This window comes from Saccopteryx bilineata, chromosome 3 (genome assembly GCF_036850765.1).
Source record: "Saccopteryx bilineata isolate mSacBil1 chromosome 3, mSacBil1_pri_phased_curated, whole genome shotgun sequence".
In the NCBI taxonomy this organism is placed as follows: domain Eukaryota; kingdom Metazoa; phylum Chordata; class Mammalia; order Chiroptera; family Emballonuridae; genus Saccopteryx; species Saccopteryx bilineata.
Window position 1 is genome coordinate 205,258,615 of NC_089492.1, and position 7,452 is coordinate 205,266,066.

General features: G+C 40.9%; 1 non-coding gene across 1 annotated transcript; it reads right to left on the reverse strand.

Moving 5' to 3' along the window:
• Nucleotides 1-6,446: 6,446 nt before the first annotated feature.
• On the reverse strand, nucleotides 6,447-6,578 carry LOC136332799 (small nucleolar RNA SNORA72). Its single transcript, XR_010730936.1, has one exon. It is a non-coding gene; the product is annotated as a small nucleolar RNA SNORA72 (small nucleolar RNA).
• Between the last annotated feature and the right edge of the window lie 874 nt (nucleotides 6,579-7,452).

A 7,452-nucleotide genomic window follows, 5' to 3' on the forward strand; every position in this document is an offset into this window, starting at 1 on the left:
AGGATTAATAATAAAGGTATTTGTTTATGCCTACTTACAACATTCCTCATAGGCAAAAAGGGGACGAAAACGTCATTCTAAGCCTGAGAAGGTAGATGGTGCAGGCTCATCAAAAATACGCATTTTCTTTTGTAGTCAAAGAGTGTGAGTTTGCTCTGCTTCACCTTCTGGCCTGGGCTCCTCTTATATCCATGTAATTTAAATGAGAAAGTCATTCTAGGGAGCCGTCATATTTCAAAGAGGTGATCCTTTTTGGCTGTTGAAAGGATCCTCAGAGTTTAGGTTCACTCCAGGGTGAGGTGGTATCATAGAGTTCTTGCAATGTCATCCAGAAAAACAGATCATGGAAAGTCTAAAGAGAAGTTGTTTACTTTGGCCTTTTTTCTCTTGTTATGCAAATTGGCCTCAGCTTTGGAGAGGAAGCAAGCACATTTCAAGCTGTCTGTGTCAAATTCATCACTGCTGTCAGTCAAACCCTGACCAGAAGAAAAAAAAAGTTGTTATTAATTCTTGGAGTTGCCTAACTTCCACCATGAACGTTTTGGCTAAGACATCTGTAGCAGCCTCCAAAATGACCCCAAGCTGGTTGTGTTCAGCTTCAAAGGGCAACCTGGTTGAAGCATTTTACTCCTTATTCTTTGTCCTGAGGAATTGGTTCCTCTGAGTCCCTCTTGTCTACATCTGGCCTCCCAGAAAGGAACTCCTGGTCCTTCTGGGAACAGAATCACTCAGGTAGCCCTGCTGGTCAAAGTATCTTATTTCAGGATGCATTGAGACATGGATTTCTAATCTGTACTGAACTTCCTACATCTTTATCTACTCCTAGAACCACTACTTTCATAACATCCCCACTGGCCCATACTGGGTGAGGTTGGTTGGGGACAAACCCTCTAGGGCCACTCTCCAGACAACCCCATTGAAGAAGACCCTTTCTCCACTTAGGGTTCCTCCTATAATAACTGGCACAGAGCTTCCTGTACTTTCTCAAGTGCTCAACTAGAAATGCTTTCTTCCCCTTTTACCTGCCAAATTAGGTTTAAAAAGAGATTGCCTGGTTCCTAGGAAGGTGTTAAATATCCCTGCCGCTAGGAATCCAGTTAGAGACATTAACACCTACCTCCTGGCTCAAGAATGAGTGTTAATGTTCTGGCTGCCAGAACACTGTTCATCCAGGGCCTCCCCTCCAGCCAGTGCTCAGCTGCTGCCAGGCCCAGGGAGAGCAGGTCAACCAGACTGGCCTCCTGACAGTGAGGAGCCCCAACTGGCAAGAACTAAAACAGCAATTCCATAATTTTAATCACTTCTAAAGCACCTGGAAGAGGAAGACAGTTTCAAAGACTTAGCATATAAAAGACATGGAAAACATTACTTTTAAAAATAATAAGTTTGTATAGTAGTCTAATTTACCAAAGTAATTTCTCATAAAAATAATACAAACCTTTTACTGAAGGTTTACTTATCATGTTATTATTATCACAACCCTGAGAGTCAAGTATTATTGTCGTTTTACAGATGACTTCACAAGCTCAGAGAGTCAATAGTGGGGACCCTGCACACTGATCTCTGTTTGGCTGCCAAGTCCTTGTCTGTAATCGCAGCTTCCTATTGGACTGCTAATTCTGACAATAACCTTGTGAGAATGCTAAGGCAGGTGCTATTTTATAGAAACTGAGGGAATTCAGATGAAAACAAAAAGCAGAAGAAGGTCTGACTGGTGGTGGTGCAGCAGATAAAGTGTCAACTGAAATGCTGAGGTCCCCAGTCTGAAACCCCGAGGTCTCTGGCTCTGAATGCAGGCTCATCAGTGCCAGGTCACTGGCTTGAGCAGGGGAATTGTCCATATGATCCCAAAGCTCACCCGCTTTCAGTGGCATGAAAAGCCCAAGGTTGTTGGTTTGAGCAAGGGGACACTGATTCAGCTCAGTTGAGGCACATACAAGAGGCAATCAATGGATAACCTAAGTGAAAGCAACTATGAGTTGATGTTTCTCATCCCCTCTCTCCACACCTGTCTATTTCACTCTCTTCCTTAAAAAAAAAAAAAAAAAAAAAAAAAAAAAAGTAGAAGACTAGGCCTCAAGTCCAACTGAGTCCAGACTCACGTGCTCTTCCCAGACCGCACTGTCAAAGGCCACCCCAGACGACACTTCCCCAAGGCTTCATTATCATGCACTCTTTCAGACAACATATACACACTGCTAGTAAAGAATGTTTTTAAATTTTAGATGCAACAATATTGTGATTATGGCTTTTAAAAAAAGCATTTTTATTTTTTTCAACTATAGATGGACTAACTCAAGTATTTATGAGCTACGAGCTCTTGGACAAGTTGTATATCTAAAAAGCCTGTCAACTCTTCATCATTTAGAATTATCTATCACATGATCATTAAAAATTTCAATAAACGAAACAACCAATTGAAACTTCAACTTGTTTTTATGTAGTGCCTTAGCTTTAAAAATATGAGGTGGGGGTGGAGTTGAAATAAAGTTACATATTTCCGAAGATGTTTTTTGATGGTTTTATGCAACCTTTTAAATTGTAATGCATATGTGTGATTTCCAATAAGCTAATAAAAGTAATAATCATTTCTAAAAAGCAAATAAAACAAAAACAGTTACATATTATGTGCTTCAGGAAAACTTGCTACTTTGAGGGAAGTCGCTTTTAATTATTTTTATAGTGAAAAATACCTTTATAAGGTAGGTAGCTTGAGTTTGAGTTTGCCTAGACTTTCAGTTTAGAATCCTGTGTGTTGAATTTCCTTCAATAGGGCTCATCTATAGACTTCTCAGTGACCTATCACCCACCTTTCCCACCGGCTATCCCACACTAGGAACCACAGATGAGTCTCAATATCACTCTCAATTCTTGCAGATATATCGCTGGAGTGTTTGACTGAAAACCCCCCAGTCTGCTCTGTTTGCCAAGTGGCTCTGATATAGGCCCTACCAGGGCTGCGTCTTTTATAGTGAGAGGCCCCTTAACCTGGAATGAACCCCCCCCCCCAGCCAGCAGCAAGTTCTCACAAGACAATAGAACTACAACACTCCACAGAAGTGCACTTTGCATCCTTGAGCACTCAAGGGGGTAACCTTAATGAGCACAAAATATTCATCTCTAATAAGAACATGCTGTCATAATCACCCTACATGTGATAAATATCCTAGAGGCTTTCTCTTTGTTACGTTAATGCTTTTCCACAAGATAATTTAACCAATTCTTTACAAAATAATCACACATTCTCCTGCCCCAGTAATGTAATATGGTATAGGGTGCTGTTTCTTTTAATGTTTTGAATCTTGCCTTAAACAAATCCTATCCAAATAAATACTCCCTTATTTTAGCTAGCACCTAAGCTTGTGTTGTTCATTGTAATCAAGTTCCCAATTGGCTAACTCATCTAACAGTATGTCTTCTGATTTCATTTGAGCAAAATTTATTATCCACAAGCAAAGACAGAAAATGTGTGAATGTCTAAAGCTTATGTAAATTAAGAGGCCATGCATGCTGGTCCTAAAAATAGTAGATAATTATAGGCATTTCTTCTCCATACAATAATTATAGGCCTCCTGTCATCTTTTCCATTCTGTATAAGGTCACAGTAGTATTATACAAAATTTACAGTATATTACAAGTTAAAAACACAATAATTAGCAACTGTGCATCTTCAGCACCAGTGATGAGTTTTCACAGTAAAAGTTAGGAAAAAAAGAGCATTATTTGTTTTATGTGGACAGTACACACTTAAATTTAATCATCAACGACTGCTACCCACCAGGCAATATTCTCTCACTATTATAATGCTATTTGCCAAGTTCATAGTACACCCTTGGGCTGAATTCATCCTTAACCAAAAGACAGGAAGCCAAATCTCTCACTGTCATCTCAACCAGGTGCATGATATTATTTTTAATTTAATAATTCTGTTGAACATATTGAATGATAATGAGCAAGCTTAGAGAAAGTGCCAAGGATTATTCTGACCATTATGATCAATGCCTGATTCAGAGGGGAAAAAAATCTTCTCACTAAATAATGTGAGTAGGTTAGAGGTTTGCTTACTGGATGCATGGTATGGGGTCATTTTCCAAGCTTGTTTATATAATTCATAGAGGGGAGGAAAAAGCTATAGATATTGTTTTAGTGAAAAAGGGTATTTTAACAAAAAGAGGGTTTATCCTTAGCTCTTAATTATCCATACCAATGGGAACAAAGAGGCACAGTAATACAAATTGACAGAAAGGAACTATCATTTCTATTTTGCTTAAGGAAAATGTCAGAGAACCATCCACCTTCATTTCAGCCTTTCCCAGTTCTGTTATGGTATCAAAAGCAGCTTAGGAAGGATGAGGATTTAGCAAGAATGGGGCAAGAGAAGGTTCTAAATGCCCAGAATTCCCTATTATAAATTTCATTTGTGATTGCCTGTGCCATTTGGTTTGCTCAGTTGTTTTGCATTTGACTATAACAGCTCCTCTCCCCACTTGGCATGCTGTTGTCCAAGATGACCACTGCAAACAGGAATTCTCACCTCTGGGGCTCTGATAACTCAAAAGCAGTTCAGACCTCCTGACCAGGCAGTGGTGCATTGGCTAGAGCATCAGACTGGGATGCAGGAGACCCAGGTTCAAAACTTCAACGTCACCAGCTTGAGCAAGGGCTCATCCAGCTTGAGCACAGGGTCACTGGCTTGAGCATGGGATCATAGACATGACCCCATGGTCACTGGCTTGAGACCAAAGGTCGCTGGCTTGAGCAAGGGGACACTTGCTCTTCTGTAGCCCCCCGGTCAAGGCACATATGAGAAAGCAATCAATGAACAACTAAGGAGCTGCAACGAAGAGTTGATGATTCTCATCTCTCTCCCTTCCTCTGTGTCTCTCTGTCTCTGTTTCTCTCTGTCTGTCTCTCTCTGTCTCTCTGTCACACACACACACACACACCAAAACAACAACAACAACAACAAAAGCAGTTCAGACATGAAGACCAAAACCCCTTGGGGAACTGAGAATTAATCAGAGCAACCATTCTGCTTTGTGTAGGAAACTGACTGACCCAGTGACCATCTCTGCCATTCCCCTCTGTTTCTGTAGCTAAGAGCAGAATAGAATGTACAGAGATTATGAATGAGGACTTTAGAGTCAGACATTCTTTATTCAAATCTCAGTACTATTTTTCATTAGCTCTATGAGCTTAGATATAACCTTTCTATGTATGCCTCAGTTTTCACATCTATAAAATGGGAAAGTAATAGATGTAAGCATAAATAGAATATATATTATAAGTGAGATATAAATATAACCATTATGTGATTAAATGCTCCCTGGCCACAGAGCGTTGCTATGGCAATTAAACAAACTTTAAAGCTAATGTAAAATATGCCTTCTGATTAAGAGCACAATTTTTGGGATCAGGTAAGTCAACAACACATAATTCTCTGCCTTCAGCCAAAACCTCTGTTTTGAGCTTCAGGCTTGCCCATCCAACTGTTTAGTTGACATCTCCCCTTGGATAGCTCTCAGGCATTGCGAACACATCTTCTTCCATAAACCTTCTTTTCTTGCTCCTCATCTCAATGAGCAATACCAGAAGAGCTCATTTCTTTTTTTTTTTTAATTAAGTGAGGGGCAGGGAGGCAAGAGACAGGCTACTGCATGCACCCCGACTGGGATTTGCCCAGCAACCCCCATCTGGGGCTGATGTTCTGCCCATCTAGGGCCACTGCACAAGTTCATTCATGACCATCATCTCCCTAAACCAATCCATTAATAGAAAAAAAACTTCTGCTGGGTCCCAGCACACATTTTTCCCTTCTCCTCTCTCAACAGTCTCCATTTCCATTTGGTGAGCCACGTGGTTCAGGAAAGCTTGACCCCAGGTCTCTAGCAGCAGAGCTCATGACTTAGGCTAAGTCTGTCAGAGCATTCCATCTTCCTAGACTCAACAACTGGTTCAGGAATTGGTATGAGCCTTAAGTTCCAATCAGAGGGAGGCTTGGGACATTTTCTGGGAATGCTGAAACAAAGACATACTCTCTTTTTCAAATAAGATGTAAAGGAAGAAGCCAGCCGTGAAGCTGCTGGCAGCCACATTGGGAGCATGAGACCCTTATGATGAAGCGCATATGGCAGAAGGGAAAACAGAGTCAAACAGAAACCAGTCCCCCAGAGACTGCACTGAGCTTTGCTTACACTGAACCCTACTTCCACACCTTGCAGTTACACACACCAGTAACTTCCTTCTAATTTTATGTCAGTTTTTTTCCCCTAGAAAATAAAACAGTAATAATTTTACAATTCACTTAACAGCAACTGGTAGTCATGGAATTAGCAGTGGTTATCTTCAAGTTATTATGCTAGCTGAATTGTCATTCTTTAAGGTTGATCCAAGTAACTTAGAGTCAGATGTTTCCCATTTAAGATGCATCCTATAAATCAGACTTGGTTTATCACCAGCATTTATAAAACCAGACCTAACAAAAGAACTAGGTTTGAGCACACATACATGGTCTTAATGAAGTGAATGTTTAGTCTGCCCTGATAATTACAAAATCAGAGCACCACGAACATTTGTAGTAAGTCAGTTTATTACTTGCAATTGAAAGCATTTCAAAAGATTGAATTAAAAAGTTTACCTCCTAGGCCCTGGCCGGTTGGCTCAGCGGTAGAGCGTCGGCCTAGTGTGCGGAGGACCCGGGTTCGATTCCCGGCCAGGGCACACAGGAGAAGCGCCCATTTGCTTCTCCACCCCTCCGCCGCGCCTTCCTCTCTGTGTCTCTCTTCCCCTCCCGCAGCCAAGGCTCCATTGGAGCAAAGATGGCCCGGGTGCTGGGGATGGCTCTGTGGCCTCTGCCCCAGGCGCTAGAGTGGCTCTGGTCGCAACATGGCGACGCCCAGGATGGGCAGAGCACCCCCACCCCCTGGTGGGCAGAGCATCGCCCCATGGTGGGTGTGCCGGGTGGATCCCGGTCAGGCGCATGCGGAAGTCTGACTGTCTCTCCCTGTTTCCAGCTTCAGAAAAATGCAAAAAGAAAAAAAAAAATTAAAAAAAAAAGTTTACCTCCTAAATATTTCTGGAATCCATTCATTTCTCTCTATCCCTCCACCACCACCCCAGTTCAAACTATCATTATACTGGGGAACAAAATTTTTGTTGTATTCACAAAAACACTTGTTCTTACCTAATTCGAGTGTGCCAATCTCAAATCTGACATTAGTTTTTCTCTGTAAGCTACAATTTTTTTGCAATTCAAGATTTTAGGTTTTCATCTTATTGTAAAATTTTCAACATTTAGTTTAACATAATGAAGTAGAATGTCTTCTTGGGCATCACCTTTGTGAAAATATAATAATTTATATAATGCAGTAAGCACACTACTACACTAAAAGATATGATTGCATCAGAATTTGTCTACAATTTCAAAATAGAACATATTAAAACATTTATTTT